This window comes from Somniosus microcephalus, unplaced genomic scaffold (assembly GCF_052327205.1).
Source record: "Somniosus microcephalus isolate GS21.2 unplaced genomic scaffold, FLI_Smic_1.0 unresolved_chr1, whole genome shotgun sequence".
Taxonomy (NCBI): Eukaryota; Metazoa; Chordata; class Chondrichthyes; order Squaliformes; family Somniosidae; genus Somniosus; species Somniosus microcephalus.
Window position 1 is genome coordinate 101820823 of NW_028225179.1, and position 19101 is coordinate 101839923.

At 44.5% G+C, this 19101-nt stretch overlaps 1 pseudogene; it reads right to left on the bottom strand.

The window, feature by feature from the left end:
• The window catches only part of LOC147095663 (zinc-binding protein A33-like), a 171880-nt pseudogene extending 166186 nt beyond the window's left edge, over positions 1-5694 (bottom strand).
• Positions 5695-19101: the final 13407 nt, after the last annotated feature.

The window sequence follows — 19101 nt, forward strand, 5'->3', positions numbered from 1 at the left end:
TTAATTTACCTCCTACCTCCCTATATTCAGCTGTTAGGACCTCATCCCATTTTTTACCTATATCGTTGGTAGCTACATGCACCACGACAACTGGCTGTTCACCCTCCCCTTCCAAAATGTTCTGCAGCCGCTCTGAGATATCCTTGACCCTTGCACCAGGGAGGCAACACACCATCCTGGAGTCTCGTTTGCGACCGCAGAAACGCCTACCTATTCCCCTTACAATAGAATCACCTATTACTATAGCTCAACCCCTCCTTTTCCTCCCGTCCTGTGCAGCAGAGCCACCCCTGGTGCCAGGAAGTTAGCTGCTGCTGCCTTCCCCTGGTAAGCCATCCCCCTCAACAGTATTCAAAGTGGTATATCTGTTTGAGAGGGTGATATCCACAGGGGACCCCTGCACTACCTGCCTGCACCTACTACTCTGTCTGTTGGTCACCCCTTCCCTTTCTGCCTGTCCAACCTTTGCCTGCGGTTTGACCAACTGCTTAAATGTGATATGCACGACGTCCTCAGCATCGCGAATGTTCCAGTATCTATCCAATCGCAGCTCCAGCACCGCAATGCAGTCTGCCAGTAGCTGCAGCTGGACACACTTCCTGCAAACATAGTTGTCAGGGACACAGGAAGTGTCCCTGAGATCCCACATAGCGCAGGAGGAGTATACCATTGGGCCAGGCTCTCCTGCAAAGACTTACCATTTAATTAATTGCAATTAAATTAAATCAAATCAATCCGACAAATTACACCACAGTTAAATTATTTATGTAAGGGCCCTGGTTTACCAACATTCCCCGCTACACCACAGAGACGTTAAAAACTATAAACCACAGAGTTAAAGTTTAAAAAGTGAGAAATACTCACCAACCAATCACTTACCTGCTTTCTGGTGACGTCACACTTCGATTACTTTTAACTTCTCTCCCTCCCTCTGAGCTTGGAGATTAGTAAACCTACTTGGTCCTCGCCGTTGATTTTATACCTCGCCGCCGCTCAGCCACCTCGTCTCCCGCAGGCCCGCCACTGCCGCCGCTCTGAGGCCTACCTGGTCCTCGCCGCTGGTTTTATATCTCGCCGTCGCTCTGCCGCCTCATCTCCCACAGGTCCACTGATGCCGCTGCTCTGATGCCTACCTAGTCCTCACCGCCAGTCTTATATCTCGCCGCTGCTCAGCCGCATCGTCTCCCGCAGGTCCACCGCTGCCGCCTCTCTGAGACCTGCCTGGTCCTCGCCGCTGATTTTATACCTCGCCGCCACTCAGCCACCTCGTCTCCCACAGGTCTGCCGCTGCCGCCGCTCTGAGGCCTACCTGGTCCTCGCCGCTGGTTTTATACCTCACCACCGCTCAGCCATCTCATCTCCCGCAGGTCCACCGCTGCCGCCGCTCTGAGGCCTACCTGGTCCTCGCCGCTGGTTTTATACCTCGCCGCCGCTCAGCCGCCTCGTCTCCCACAGGTCCGCCGCTGCCGCCGCTCTGACGCCTACCTGGTCCACGCTGCTGATTTTATACATCACCGCCGCTCAGCTGCCTCACCTCCCGCAGGTCCACCGCTGCCGCCACTCTGAGTCCTACCTGGTCCTCGCCGCAGATTTTATACATCGCCGCCGCTCAGTCGCCTCGTCTCCCACAGGTCCACCGCTGCCACCGCTCTGAGGCCTACCTGGACCTCGCTGCTGGTTTTATACATTGCCGCGCTCAGCCGCCTCATCTCCTGCAGGTCCGCCGCTGCTGCCGCTGCCGCCACTCTGAGGCCTACCTGGTCCTCGCTGCTGGTTTTATACATCGCCACCGCTCAGCTGCCTTATCTCCCGCAGGTCCGCCGCTGCCGCCGCTCTGAGGCCTACCTGGTCCTCGCTGCTGGTTTTATACAGCGCCACCGCTCAGTCGCCTCGTCTCCTGCTGGTCCGTCGCTGCCGCCACTCTGAGGCCTACCTGGTCATCGCCGCTGGATTTATACATCGCCGCCGCTCAGCCGCCTCGCCTCCCGCAGGTCCGCTGCTGCCGCCGTTCTGAGGCCTACCTGGTCCTCACTGCTGGTTTTATACAGCGCCGCTGCTCAGTCGCCTCGTCTCCTGCTGGTCCATCGCTGCTGCCGCTCTGAGGCCTACCTGGTCATCGCCGCTGGATTTATACAGCGCCACCGCTCAGTCGCCTCGTCTACTGCTGGTCCGTCGCTGCCGCCGCTCTGAGGCCTACCTGGTCATCGCCGCTGGATTTATACATCGCCGCCGCTCAGCCGCCTCATCTCCCGCAGGTCCGCTGCTGCCGCCGTTCTGAGGCCTACCTGGTTCTCGCCACTGATTTTATGCATCACTGCCGCTCAGCTGCCGCGTCTCCCGCAGGTCCACCGCTGCCGCCACTCTGAGGCCTACCTGGTCCTCACCGTTGATTTTATACCTCGCCGCCGCTCAGCTGCCTCGTCTCCCGCAGGTCTGCCGCCGCCGCCGCCGCCGCTCTGAGCTCTTTTACTCATGGTGAACAGCACTGTTGGAATTTACAACACCGACCCCGGATTCACGGTGGAATGACCAGGAGTGAAGTGTTCCAGATTGGACAGCTGATGCGAACGGCCAGGAGCTCACGTTGGAACCTTATCACTGTGCAGAGTAGCACACGTCCCAGTCCTTGATCACAGCCCAAGAGCTCAGTGCAAGGAACACTTACAATTCACCAGCCCAACAGTCTCAACCCCACCATTTGTTGCCAAGCCCCTTTCGCAGTGCTGTGTCCTGCTGTGTCTCGAAGTTACTGTGTGAGATGTGCAATATTCGCCCAGCATTGGACACATTCTCTCCGTACTCTTACACATCAGTTTAGGAACCTACTTTCGAAATGATGCCATTTAAGAGGAGCAGCATTTTTACCCTCATCGCACAATCCAGGATACAACAACGGAAAGAGTTTCTCAGTGAATGTGTCAGTGAAAGTGTAGAGATTGGACAAATCATCAGCATTGTTAAAGGTCACCTGTCCTCCCTAATATTCCAGGAAAACTGCGATAGTCCTCGGAATTGCACTCGGGGTTAGTGGGACTAATGGGATTTCAACAGCTCTATCTTCATTCCCATTTCTCGGATGTACAATCCAGTATGCACGTTTAGGCCCCAGGTTTACCTCTACTTTCCTATTGGATGACTCTCTGCCAAACCCAAAGTGCTCCCAGTCTTGCCCTCGACATCCATTTCCCAGCAGTGTTTCCCTGATGTCAATCCCTGTGACCCCAGGACACAGGCAGCAGCATTGAATCGCTCCAGGTTATCAGGAAACAGTAATTCTCTGTTACCGAGCCGCACACTGGTCCAGTCCTCAGACAGGATAAGCATACGATGCGCTGTGCTTCACTGGAGGGTGAGTGAGGCTGGGATTGGGGGAAATAAACATGGCATCATGTTAAAAAATTTAGACAGAGGAAGGTGGACGGACAAAGTTTAATACCTGATGTCTGTAGAACTGGACTCGGCAACAAAACCAAAATATCCGTATTAGTAAATAGTGCAGACTGGGTACAGTATACAGTTAGATATATTCCTAGACTCCAGTATATAGAAACATAGAAACATAGAAGATAGGAGCAGGAGTAGGCCATTTGGCCCCTCGAGCCTGTTCCGCCATTTAATGAGATCATGGTTGATCATCCAAATTCAGTCCCCTGTCCCTGCTTTCTCCCCATATCCCTTGATTCCTTTAGCCTTAAGAAATATATCTAACCCCTTCTTGAATATATTTAATAAGTTGGCCTCAACTGCCTTCTGTGGCAGAGAATTCCTCAGGTTCACCACTCTCTGGGTGAAGAAATTCCTCCTCATCTCAGTCCTAAATGGCTTACCCCTTATCATTAGTTTGTGACCCCTGACTCTGGACTCCCCCGCCATTGGGAACATCCTTCCTGGATCTAGTCTGCCTAGTCCTGTTAGAATTTTATAAGTTTCAATGAGATCCTCTCATTCTTCTAAACTCTAGTGAATATAAGCCTAATCGACCCAGTCTCTGTTCATACGTCATTCCTGCCTTCCCAGGTATCAGTCTGGTGAATCTTTGCTGCACTCCCTGCATGGCAAGAACATCCTTCCTCAGATAAAGTGACAGAAACTGCACACAATACTAAAGGTGTAATCTTACCAAGGTCCTGTACAACTGCAGCAAGACATCCTTGCTCCTGTACTCGAATCCTCTCGCTATGTAGGCCAACATACCATTTGCCTTCTTAACCGCCTGCTGCACCTGCATGCTTACCTTCAGCGACTGGTGCAAAAGGACACCCAGGTCTCGTTGAACTTCCCCTTCTCCCAATCTATTGCCGTTCAGATAATAATTTATTTTCCTGTTTTTGCCTCCAAAGTGGATAACTTCGCATTTTTCCACATTATACTGCATCTGCCATGCATCTGCCCAAACACCCAACCTGTCCAAATCATACTGGAGTTTCTCTGCATCCTCCTCACTGCACACACGCCCACCTAGCTTTGTTTCGTCTGCAAACTTGGAGATATTACTTCCAGTTCCCTCATCTCGATCATTACATATATATTGGCCCAGAAATTCGTGTCTCCACGGGTGAGTATGCATGGGGTATTCACCCGTAAGCCCAATGGAAGTGCCGGTTTCCTGCATGCACTGTGCATGCGCGGGAAACCGCCACTTCCATTCCCCTGAAAGCAGGGGTTCAGAGGTCGATCACGTGCACAGGAGAGACTGCGTGTGCGCATCAAACATCAGTTTTTTTTACAGCTTTTCCTGTGAGGGTAAGTCGCCAGAAGTTAGACATTTAAAAAGCAGGCGTAAGGCCTGCTTTTTAGAAGGTTAGTGGTGAATTAATTAAAATTAAAACATTTTTTCCACATGGTTATTATTTTTAAATACTTTAAAGAAAGGTAAGTTTATTTTTAGCACTGTTAGAAAATAAAATTACTTTTTTCAAAAATTTAAATTATTGTTTAAAATCGTTATTTCATGTATTTTATAGTTTATTTAAAAAATGTGATTTTTAAAAAATTCATTTGAACATTTAGTGATGTTTTGGGGCCCGTAGTATTTCTAAGTTTGACAGCACTTCCTGCCAGACTTATGAATGGAGCATTCCCTGCTCCGATTGGCTCCCCATGGCCCACGTGATCCCAGGGGACGCATCGAACTAACTGCACTCCTGGGATATGCAAGCACTGCGTGCAGGCAACTTGAGCAGGCCAGGATTGGAATTCCACGGGGCCCCACAGCTCAACGGCTGGCGCACAAGATAAGTGCAGGTCGGGGGCTTGCACCCGCCGGAAGCACCCGACCCGAATTTCTGGGCCATTGTGAATATGCTGAACAGATATTACAGGGTCCCAGTTTGATCACTATCCAGTGTGTCCTTGGTCAGAGAGAAACACAATCAGCCGGTGTCGCAGTCAGATCATGGTCCAATAAGTCCTACTGGAAAGTGCAACTGTCTGGATGTAAAATAAGAAGATGTTCCGATGCCCTCATGCTTGAATCGCTCAATCTAAGTTCCCACATAAAGAATGGCCCCTTGAGTGAGGCTCCAAAGCTGCTGCCCCAGTGATGTGTACCCAGCAACAGGCAGCACCTTCAGGAGAGGGGGAAGAGAGCAGGACACTAGAAGAAGTGGACACAAAGCTGTGGACTTTCTTACCTGGGGAGATGATCTGTTTCATTTCCTTCCACACAGCGTAGCTTAACAGGCCTGGGAACATTGTGTATTAGAGACTTGCAGACAGCAGGATCTCTTCATCTTCACGCTTCTCTGCATCTTCACCTTCCTCACCCTGCACAGGAAGGTAGTGCAGGAGTCACCTGCGGTCATCTCCCTCCAAAACAGGTTTACCGTTTTGGGTACTGTTGGGGGAGATGACTTATCAGGGGAAGGCACCAGCAGCCAGGTTCAGGGCACCAGGACTGGCTCTGCTGCACAGAAGGGCGGGGAAAAGAGGGATAGGGCTATAGTGATAGGGGATTCAATTGTAAGGGGGATAGATAGGAGTTTCTGTGGCCGAGACCGAGACTCCAAGATGGTATGTTGCCTCCCTGGTGCAAGGGTCAAGGATGTCTCGGATCGGGTGCAGAGCATTCTGAAGGGGGAGGGGGATCAGCCAGTTGTCGTGGTACATGTAGGTACCAACGATGTAGGTAAAAAGAGGGAGGAGGTCCTACAAGCTGAATTTAGGGAGTTAGGAGCTAAATTGAAAAGTAGGACCTCAAAGGTAGTAATCTCTGGATTGCTACCAGTGCCACGAGCTAATAAGTTTAGAGAGAGTAAGATAGATAAGCTAAATACGTGGCTTGAGCAGTGGTGCAAGGGAGAGGGATTAAAATTCTTGAGGCATTGGAACCAGTTCTTGGGGAGGAGTGACCTGTACCAAGGGGACGGTCTACACCTGAACTGTGAGGGAGCCGATGTCCTCGGGGTAATATTTTCTAGGGCGGTTCGGGAGGATTTAAACTAATTTGGCAGGGGGATGGGAACCTAGGTAGTGGAAAAGAGGGAAGTCATATGAAGTTAGAAATAGATGGTAGAAAGGTGAGAAGCAATAAGCAAAGGAGAGTAACACAAAGGGCCAAACTAATTCATAATGAGAGTGTGAAAAAAGCAAGCCTGAAGGCTTTGTTTCTTAATGCTAGAAGCATTAGGAACAAGGTGGATGAATTAGTTGTGGAAATAGAGGTAAACAAGTATGATTTGATTGGGATTACAGAAACGTGGCTGCAGGTTGGTCAAGGCTGGGAACTTAACATCCAGGGATATACAATATTTAGGAAGGATCGGCAAAAAGGTAGGGGAGGTGGGGTAGCATTGCTGGTAAAGGAGGGGATTAATGCAATGGAAAGGAAGGATATTAACTCGGATGAAACGGAATCTGTATGGGTAGAAATGAGTAATAGCAAGGGGAGGAAAACGTTAGTGGGTGTGATATATAGGCCTCCAAATAGTAATATGGAGGTGAGGGAAGGCATAAAAAGGGAAATTAGAGAAGCGTGCGATAAGAGCACAGCTGTCATCATGGGTGACTTTAATTTACATATTGATTGGACTACCCAAATTAGTAAAAATTCTGAGGAGGAGGAATTCCTGGAATGTTTTCGGGACGGTTATCTGGACCAATATGTCGAGGAGCCGACTCGAGATCAGGCCATTTTAGACTGGGTATTGTGCAATGAGAAGGGACTTATCAGCAATCTTCTTGTACGAGGCCCCTTGGGTCAGAGCGATCATAATATGATCGAGCTCTCAGTCGAGATGGAGAGTGAGGAAATTGAATCAGAGACTAAGGTCCAGAACTTAAATAAAGGGAATTACGAGGGTATGAGACGGGAATTGGGTAAGATTGATTGGGTGGTGTTTCTGGGGGGATTGACAGTGGATAGACAATGGCAAGCATTCAAAGATAGAATGGAAGAATTCCAGAACATGTTTATACCGGTTTGGCATAAAAATAAACCTAAAAAGGTGACTCAACCGTGGATAACGAGGGAAATTAGGGACAGCATAAAATCAAAAAAAAGGGCATATCAACTGGCAAAAAAAAGCACCAGACCGGAAGATTGGGGGCAGTACAGGATACAGCAAAAGAGGACAAAGGGATTAATCAGGAAGGGGAAAATAGAATACGAAAGTAAACTTGCAGCAAACATAAAGGCAGACTGCAAAAGCTTTTATCGGTATATCAGGAGGAAAAGACTGGTAAAATCCCAAGTCGGTCCCTTGCAGTCCGATTCGGGAGAATATATAATGGAGAATAAGGAAAAGGCAGACCAATTAAACTCATACTTTGGTTCTGTATTCACAAAGGAGGACACAAATAACCTCCCAGGAATATCGGCAAACATAGGGACTAATGAGAGGGAGGAGCTGACAGAAATTAGTATCTCTAGGGATATGGTGTTGGGTAAGTTGAGGGGACTGAAGGCCGACAAATCCCCGGGGCCTGATAAACTACATCCTAGGGTACTTAAGGAGGTGGCCCTGGAGATAGCAGATGCTCTAAGGATCATCTTCCGGAACTCCATTGACTCGGGAACAGTACCCGTGGATTGGAGGGTAGCTAATGTTACCCCAATATTTAAAAAGGGGGGTAGAGAGAAAGCAGGGAATTATAGACCAGTAAGCCTTACATCGGTTGTGGGCAAAATGCTAGAGTCCATTATTAAGGATAAAATAGCGGAGCACTTGACAAATGGGGAAAGGATCGGACAGAGTCAACATGGATTTACAAAGGGTAAATCGTGTTTGACTAATCTGCTGGAATTTTTTGAGGAAGTAACTGGTAAAATAGATGGGGGAGAGCCAGTGGATGTGGTGTACCTTGACTTCCAGAAAGCCTTCGATAAGGTTCCACACAAAAGATTATCATGCAAAATTAAGGCTCATGGGATTGGGGGCAAAGTATTAACGTGGATAGAGAACTGGCTGGCGGATAGAAAACAGAGAGTTGGAATAAACGGCTCGTTTTCGGAGTGGCAGGCAGTGACCAGCGGGGTGCCGCAAGGATCTGTCCTGGGACCCCAGCTGTTCACAATATATATAAATGATCTGGATCAGGGAATTGGATGCAATATTTCCAAATTCGCTGACGACACTAAACTAGGAGGAGGGGTGGGCTCTGATGAGGATGTCAGGAGGCTACAGTGCGATTTGGACAGGTTGGGGAATGGGCGGATACGTGGCAGATGCACTATAATGTGGATAAATGCGAGGTTATCCACTTTGGGGGTAAAAACAGGAGGGTGGATTATTATCTAAATGGCAATAGATTGGGAGATGGGGAAGTGCAGAGGGACCTGGGTGTTCTTGTGCACCAGTCACTGAAGGAGAGCATGCAGGTGCAACAGGCGATTAAGAAGGCAAATGGTATGTTGGCCTTCATATCAAGGGGGTTCGAGTATAGGAATAGGGATACCTTACTACAGCTGTACAAGGTGCTGGTGAGACCGCATCTGGAGTATTGTGTACAGTTTTGGTCGCCCCATCTGCGGAAGGATGTTCTTCCCATGGAAAGAGTGCAGCGGCGATTCACCAGGCTGATACCTGGAATGGCGGGAATGACCTACGTGGAGAGATTGAATAGTTTGGGCTTGTACTCACTGGAGTTTAGAAGATTGAGAGGGGATCTCATCGAAACATATAAAATTATGGCAGGCCTGGACAGGCTGAATTCAGAGAGAATGTTTCCAATGGCAGGGGAGCACAGAACCAGGGGCCACAGTCTAAAAATAGCGGGCAAATCATTTAAAACAGAGATGAGGAAGAATTTCTTCACTCAAAGAGTGGTGAGCCTGTGGAATTCCCTGCCACAGAGGGCTGTGAAGGCTAATTCAATAAATATTTTCAAGAGAGAATTGGATATATTTCTGAAGGCTAAGGGGATTAAGGGTTACGGAGAAAAGGCGGGGACGGGGTACTGAACTGCTAAGATCAGCTATGATCTCAGACGAAGATCAGCCATGATCTCATTGAATGGCGGAGCAGGCTCGAAGGGCCGAATGGCCTACTCCTGTTCCTATCTCTATGTTTCTATGTTTCTATGTTTCACCCTTGTCTCAATCTTTTCCGTTCTTGCAGGACAGTTAATTAGAAACATCTCAATAAATGTACAGAAAAGTTTAGGTTGTAAATTTTAATGATGTATAATCAGTGGTTTTATTAAATGTGAAGGGATCAGGGTGAAGTTTTCACTGACGGGCTCCAGTGATGCGATACCACATCAGTTTCCCCCGGAATACAATAGACAGGGTTTCGTCTGCTGCTGAAGACTTTGAATGTTCACTGATCAGTTCCTTTTATTTCTGATCTGTCATTTCCCAGTAACACAGAGCTTCTTTCTGGCCTGTGCGGCCCTGAGCTGGGGACAGTTGTTTTACATCCAACCTCTGCATCCCCTCGATAGGGAGACAACAGACTATGTAACAGCTCATGGACACTTCCAGGCAGCTCTGGGGGAACACGCACATGTGTAAACATCAGACGACAAGCGGATTAGGCTTATTTTGATGCCCATACATTCAAATAGCTTCCTGTTGCTCGGTTTTTCATCAGAGCATTTGTTGCACGCGTGGGACTGCACCCCAACAAGTGACTTGTCTCAGGGATAGCACACTTGGGACTGTGCACCAGCCTGACACTGATTTAAGGACAGGAGAGAAGGGGAGAAAACTGGATGGCGACAAACTTTAACCTGAACAATGAAACTTCTGTAACCTATAGGAGCTATTCGTATGTTGAATCGTATTAATAGATGCTGGTATGCACTGTTTGTCTTTTAACAACAGTGTTAAGGTTAGAGTGACAGGACAAGATCAATATCTCTTCCCTCAATCAGGCTCTCAGAACCAGGTGCCACGAAACACAGAGGGATTTCCAGCATTAATGGTATTCAACCCTGGTAACATCTGTAAAAACAGCTCTCAGTTATGCTGCCGACTACACCACAGTCAAACACGGGGAAGCCAAGGACTACGCACCTCTTTTTAAAGATATTAGACGAGTTCTCAGTGTCAGTGAAATGTTTTGTTTCAGCGAAGAGTGGACTGTCCTCTCAGTTCATTACTAACATTGAAAACAGCAAGATGTTTAATATTCTGCCTTCACTCTGGTTACAGTTATACTGCAGCCAGTGTGAGGTCCAGACAGTGTGGAACAGTCTCCTCGACACTCAGAGCTCAATCCTGACTGATATCTGTTTGACCTCAGTTATACCGCACATTGTGCATTGTTGATGGGGTTTAAGCTCTATTATAATGTGTAGTTTACACTTACAACAGCTTGGGAATAGGGTTATAAAGGGTCACCTTGAGAAAAAAGATACTGTCTCACTGCTCGCTGTCTACACAAAGGTTCAGTATGTTCTGCTAAATTGACGTCAGTTCTTCTTCAATTCTTTTCAAGTCTTTCTCCATTGGTCGCAGATCTTCCTTCTTTGTCTCCTCAGCTCTTCGATTAAATGTTTTCCTTTGTTTTCAAGATATCGATGGATTTTGGCAAATTGTGTGGAGATGTCTTGCTCCAGGGGATTTGCTGAGATGGTTAGAGCGATAATGTAAGCAGCGAGTTGTTAATTGGTGGCATTGTTTAAAGCTAACAGCAGTAATTCTCACATCCAGTGCTGAAATCTTCCCCTCCTGCTGCCGCTTTTGAATTTACTTTTAGTTTGCTTTCCCTCCTTCATGGAATCCAAGGCCGATTTCAAATGGTCTTAAAAATGGAACCAGTTCGCTCCATAACCTATTGCAATGTTTGCTGTTTATTCCTAAACTGTGGGGACAGCTGTTCAGGCTTTTAACCAGAAACTAGTGTTTATATTGTGTGTTAATCATTGAAAACTCCTAGAGAAACAGTTCCTGTGGGAATTCCAATGGTTAAAATGTCCAAACTTACTGCCGGGACTCTGAACTTGCCACTTCGTGGCACTTTAGGACGACTTCCAATGTTAACCTAAACAGTGTCCTGGCACATCTTCATGTTAAATCGACGCATGGTGCTGGTTATCTTATTCCCTGCAATTCACTCAAAATGCTTCCTGAAAAAATGTTTAGCTCCAATTTTCCCCTCGGTAACTGAAATTTCTAATTTCCAAAATAACTATTTATGCAAACTGAAAATAAAATATTATTCACAAAAACATAAATATATGTATCCCATGTGTCTTTAAATGCCTTCATTAAAGTTTTCATTTGAAGGCCTCAGCCTCTCCCAAAAGCCTGGGCTTGGAGTTGATATTTTTGCCTGGAGGTATGATTCTGTTCGCTGAATGCAAATTGTACAGTTTGCGCAAGCGTAGTGAACCCAATTTCACAGCGTGCATCAATACCATTCAGTCAGTTAAATGGATGGAATATTTTTATGCAGCTCCAGCAGTTTCTGTTGAGCTGTGTTTGTTTTTCAAAACGATATGAAGAGTAGCGAGAGGACACATTTCAAAAGCTTTAAGTTGAAACTTATATTGAGTAGAGAGAGAAACAGAGAGCTACAGAGAGAATCCCTGAGATTCCTGAGCACTGGAGGTGCTGTATTGTGTGAGGGGATACTGGGAATATCGGGAATGGTGTGAGCACCCACCAGGAATATGATTCCCATATAGTTATTCAACTTAGATATTGTAATAAAACTGATTATCATATAGTTATGTAAAGTATATATTATAAAGAAACTGATTCCCATATAGTCATTTAATTTACATATTATAACAAGTGTTTTCCATATAACTAATTAATGTAAATATTTTACATTAAATAAAAATAGGGAATAACGTTCATTGCAGTATTTAAGTTAAATCACTATAAGGAATCAGTTTAATTGCACTATTTAATTTAAATAATGATATGGGAATCCGTTTCATTACACTATTTACATTAACTAACTATATGGGAATCAGTTTAATTACACAATTTACATTAACTATCTATATGGGATTCAGTTTCATTACAATATTTACATTAAATATCTATGAGGAATCAGGTTCATTACAGTTGCCTGGAATTTGTGGCCCTGATGATGGTGAGCAGGCAGTGTTCACCGTCATTCCGCCTTTGAAACTGACTGCAAATTCGAGATTTGTTCGTGTGAAAATACTAAAGTTGTGGTTTGTCTCTCACTCCTCCGCCATAGGTCTGGGGAAAATTATAATTTTAAAATGGAGGCTAATAAATATATGGACAATTATAATAAACATCGCATTTTCCCTTTCATTGAAAACAATGACAGAGAAATCAACTGAGATGCATCATTGGAACTCAATTCTAGACCATCCATATTACACTAACGTCCAATGTTAACTGAGCTCTTACTCTGGGAAAAGCCCGTGTTTCAACAACTGTTACTTGTTATTCCTACATTCCTGCATCAAAGTGGAAATGATCAAATGATTAATAAGGTACAATGGAGTGATTGTATCAGCTGAGCATCTGTTCCAATTCAAAATTGGTAATAAAAATAAGTCAATAATTTTAATCTAACATCCGCAGAGGTGAACTCAGGCAATAGGATCTGCGGCCACTCACATCCCATGGGAAGTAAAATTGTGTGTGGTGCCAAACTGGTGGTCAATCAATCCATCAGTTTACCACCTGGTGGGTTATGTATATTACATAGAATATACAGCAGAGGAACGCGCAATCCAGCCCAACTTATTTGTGCTCGTGTTTCTACTCCACACAAGTTGTTCCCATTCTGTCTATCTCATCCCAGTCTTTCAGCATATTCCCTTTTCTCTCATGTAACCTTCTAACTTACTTTTGAAAGCATCCCAGATATTTGCCTCAACCACTTCCTGTGGTAGCGAGTTCCACACCTTTACATCACTTCCTCCAAATAAATGGTGTTGCTATGGGAGCCCGCATAGGTCCTAGCTATAATAAAAACAGAAAATGCCGGAAATACTCATCAGGTCAGGCAGCATCTGTAGAGAGAGAAACAGCGTTAACATTTCAGGTTGATGATCCTTCGTAAGAACTGGATAAAGTTAGAGATGTAACAGGTTTTTAAGGAAGTGTAGGAGCAGGGAAAGTGGGGTGGGGAGGAAAGAATAAAAGGGAAGGTCTGTGATAGGATGGAAGGCAGGAGGGATTAAAGGACATAAGGGCCCTAGTTATGCCTGCCTTTTCATGAGATATGTGTAACATTCTTTGTTCCAGTCCTAATCAGGTCCCCTCCCTCAACTCTTTACCCAATACATTGATGACTGGATCTGTGCCATTTCCTGGTCACGCCCTGAACTGGACAATTTAATTCACTCTGCATCGAATTTTCACCCTTCCCTCACCTTCACATGGTCTATCTCCAATACGTCCCTCCCTTCCTCGACTTCTCTGCTTCCATTTCTGAGGCTAGGCTTTCAACAGTCATCCACTATGAGCCCACTGACTCCTGCAACTACCTGGACCACATTTCCTCCCACCCCGCTTCTTGTAAGGACTCTCTCCCATTCACCCTGTGTTCCTGCCTCTGTCGCATCTGTTCTGACGATGCTACCTTCCATACTAGTGCTTCTGGTATGTCTCCCTTTTTCTTCAACTGAGTACCCTCCTCTACCATGATTGACACAGCCCTTGACCATGTCCATTCCATTTCCCACACTTCTGCTCTCATCCCTTCACCACCCTCCCAGAACCATGATAGAGATCCCCATGTCCTCACCTTTCACCCCACCAGCCTCCATATTCAATGGATCATCCTTTGCCTTTTCTGCCACATCCAGCGTGATCCCACCACCAATCACATCTTCCCCTCCTTTGCCTTTCAGCATTGCAAAGGGACCACATTCACTGCGACGCCTTGATCCCCTGTGTAATTCCGAAATACACACAGTTAATATGCATGTTATATCTTTGAAGTAATTGTGAGTTTTACACAGTCACTTTATTTGTGAGATCAGTGCTATAATTCAGTTATTAACTCAGACAGTGTACCTCTGATATCATTGCTGTAATTCTGATATTTATACACTGAATGCAAGTGATATCAGTACTGTAATTCTGATATTTTAAACACAGATTGTATCTGTGATATCAGTGCTGTAATTCTAATAATACACGCTGAACGTATCTGTGAAATTATTGCTTAAAATCTGATATTTAGCCAGTTACTTTACCTGTGATGATGCTGCTGTAATTCTGATATTAACTCACTGACTGTAACTATGATATCTGTGCAGTAATTCTGATATTTACACACTCCCTGTAGCTGTGATACCAGAGCTGTAATTCTGATATTTACACACTGCCTGCAGCTGTGCTATCAGAGCTGTAATTCTAATATTTATACACTGCCTGTAGCTGTGATATCAGATCTGTAATTCTGATTTTTACACACTGCCTCTAGCTGTGATATCAGTGCTGTAATTCTGATATATACACACTCCCTGTAGCTGTAATATCAGTGCTGTTACTTTGATATTTACACACTGCCTGTACTTGTGATATCAGTGCTGTAATTCTGACATTTACACACTCCCTGTAGCTGTGATATCAGTGCTGTTACTTTGTTATTTACACACTGCCTGTAGCTGTGATATCAGTGCTGTAATTCTGATATTTACACACTCCCTGTAGCTGTGATATCAGTGCTGTTACTTTGATATTTACACACTGCCTGTAGCCGTGATAGCAGTGCTGTAATTCTGATATTTACACACTGCCTGTAGCTGTGATATCAGTGCTATAATTCTGATATTTAAACACTGCCTGTAGCTGTGATTGTAGTGCTGTAATTCTGATATATACAGAGTGACTGTACCAGTGATATCTGTGCTGTAATTCTGATATATCTACACTGCCTGTAACAGTGATATCAGTGTTGTAATTCTGATGTAATCAGTGAATATTCCTAATATATCTTTGCAGTATTTCTGATATTTATACCCTCTGTACCTGTGACATTAGTGCTGTAATTCTCATATTTGTAGGATTCGCAAAATTGAACTTTATATTATAAAGGGTCGAATGGCAGAAGAGGCCATGATTTTAAAGACTATTTCAAAAGAAACCTAGGAAAAAGGGGCATTCAAAATGGCCACCAGACCCCGTGACCAACTTATTGGGACACATTAAAATGGTTCCTGCAGTCCTCAGACAGTTTTGTGGATTCAGCCCACAGTAAGATCTGGAAGCCATTTCTGAGAGAACGAAACCAGACACCCACATATACATATAGATTGGATGCAGATCCATTCAAGATCGGCCTGTATATAAAGGCCATCTAAATGTTTACCCAGTGAAATAAAGAATAGATTTGCCTTCCAAAGCTAGGCTTTATTAACTTTAAAATCTGCAGCCCATCTTCCCACATCCAGTCCCAACCAAAGCTGGAAAAGAACTGAATTTAAGGTGGCCACAACACATCATGTGATCATCAACTACCAATGAGATTACAACATATATCCCAAGGCAGTTAACAAACAACCAATCACAATACTTTTACTAAACAAGGAATAATCACCACACCCAGACAAAAAGGAACAGTTTCATATTCATGAGAAGATCATCAAGGACTCGTTAAGGACATCACCAGGACATTGAAAACAATGAAGGTCATTCCAGACCAGAGATGGCCTTTACCGGCCATCCCAAAGTATTTTAAAATATAATAACTACCCCGCTGTGCGATAAGCCCGCCAAAAGTTAAACAAAGACTAACCTGATTTGGGTGGGGAAAGAGGCTTCTCCTGAAAAGTATATCTGGGGAACCCGGGGGTAGAAACGAAAAACAGCCATCATGGTGCTACCATCGTATTCGGGGGCATCATCACTTGAAGAAGGGGAAGAAGATGGTTCGAGCCGGCGTCCCGCCCTGGGGTAAAACATCGTGAGATCATCGAGCTACACCGGGCCATTTGACGAGACCAAGGACCGTAGTCCTAAGAAACCTATACGAAAATGGTCAAACAGATGGTCGTCCTCCACACTGGTGTCCAGGCCCGCTGTGATCCGGCCTGCTCGTGACCTTCACATCGAGGAAGAGAGCAGTGTGGCGCAGCCCGCAGCACCCACCATGAGGAGACAGGATGCCTGAAGGGATCAAAACGCAGACCTATTTCAAAACCTTACACTTCCTAGTTGGATTGGTGAGCATGTTTCTGGCCCTTCATAATCAGATCTAGATAGGTTTAATGGGGTGGACATTTAAGGGTATAATTAACATGAGTTGTTGTCCCTCGATGTTCCGTGTGTTTCCCCATTTCATGATGATCTTTGTATAGTATAATATGCCTGTATTTGCCTTAGTTAGTATTGTGTCGTTATGATTTGTTTGTGTTTTTCCCTCCCATGTACCCTCTTATTTGCTTGCATTTGATTTGTTTTACATTATGCAATAAAATGTCATTTCGTTTCATCAAGCTAGGTCTATAAGAGTTTTCTCTACATTGTTGTTCCTGCCCCAAAGACCAGAGTACAGAATCTAAGGGGCGAGTGGGTCGAACCACTCACGGTTTTACTGTGCAAGAGAGAGAGGCCTCTCTCTCGAGAGAAACCTCTGCGATCTAAAACTCCTTACAAATTCCTCAGTGATTGTACCTGTGATATCTCTGTTCTAATTCTGCTATTAACACACTGTCTGTACTTGTGAAATTAGTGCTGTAATTCTAATATTTACAATCTGACTGTATCTGAGAAATCATTGCTTTAAATGTGATATTTACACAATTACTCTACCTGTGATACCGCTGTTGTAATTCTGATATTTCCACACAGACTTTAACTGTGATATCTGTGCTGTTATTCTGATAATTACACAATAACGGTATCTGTGGTATAATTGCTTTAATGCTGATATTTCCACAATGCCTGTAGCTGTGGCATCAGTGCTGTAACTTTGAAATTCATACAATGACTGGTCCTGTGACATCATTGCTGTAATTCTGATATTTGCAGTGACTGTACCTGGATATCAGAGCTGTAATGCTGATATTTACACACTAGCAGCAGCTGTAATATCAGTGCTGTAATTCTGATATTTACACACTAACTGTACCTGCGATAGCAGTGGTGTAATTCTAATATACGCATAGTGAATGTACCAGTGACATCAGTGCTGTAATTATAATATTGCCACTGTGAATCTAACTGAGATATCATTGCTGTAATTCTAATATATACACACTTACTGTATCTGTGATATATTTGCTGTTATTCTGATATTTACACTTACTGTACCTGAGATATCTTTGCTGTAATTCGGATATTTACTCACTTACTGTACCTGTTATATCGGTGCTGTAGTTCTAATATTCGTCTCCTGAATGTATCAATGATATGTGTGCTATAATTCTAATATTCGTATCCTGTATGTACCAATGATATCAGTGATGAAATTCTAATATTTTCACACGGACTGCACCTGTGATAACACAGCTGCATTTCTGATATTTACACTCTGACTGTACCTGCGATATTAGTGCTGTAATTCTAATAAACACACAGTGTATATATCTGTAATATCAGTGGTGTAACTCTGATATTTACACACTGACTGTATCAGTGCTGTAATTCAGAAATTCCACAGTGACTGTACATGTCATATCTTTACTGTAATTGCGATATTTTCACAGAGCCTGTACCTGTGATATCAGAGCAGTAACTCAGATATTCACTCACTGAATGTACCTGTAATATCACTGCTGCAATTCTTATATTAATGCATTGCCTGTACCTGTGATATCAGAGCAGTAATTCAGATATTCACTCACTGAATGTACCTGTGAAATAAGTGCTGTAATTCTAATATTATCACACTGAATGTACTTGTGATATCAGTGCTGCAATTCTGATATTTACAATGATTCTACCAGGGATATTAATGCTGTAAATCTGATCTTTACACAATAACTGTTCCTCTGATTTCAATGCAGTAATTTGAAATTCACGCAGTTAATTTGCATGTTATATCTTTTAAGTAATTGTGATTTTTACACAGTGACTGTATTTGTGAGAACAGTGCTGCAATTCAGTTATTAACTCAGACAGTATACCACTGATATCATTGTGGTAATTCTGATAATTATACACTGAATTTAACCGTGATTTCAATACTGTAATTCTGATTTTGAAAGATAGACTGTATCTGTGATATCAGTGCTGTAATTCTAATAATTACACGCTGAATGTATCTGTGAAATTATTGTGTAATTGCGAGGTTATCCACTTCAGTGGCAAAAACAGGAAGACAGATTATTATCTGAACGGCAATAGATTGAGAAAAGGGGAAGTGCAACGAGACCTGGGTGTCCTTGTGCACCAGTCGCTGAAGTAAGCATGCAGGTGCAGTAGGCGGTAAAGAAGGCAACTGGTACGTTGGCCTTCATACCGAGAGGATTTGAGTACAGGAGCAAGGATGTCTTGCTGCAGTTGTACAGGGCCTTGGTGAGACCACACCTTGAGTATTGTGTGCAGTTTTGGTCGCCTTATCTGAGGAGGGATGTTCTTGCCATGGAGAGAGTGCAGCGAAGATTCACCAGATTGATACCTGGGATGGCAGGAATGACGTATGAGGAGAGATTGGGTCGATTAGGCTTATATTCAATAGAGTTTAGAAGAATGAGAGGGGATCTCATTGAAACTTATAAAATTCTATCAGGGCTAGACAGACTAGATGCAGGAAGGGTGTTTCCAATGGC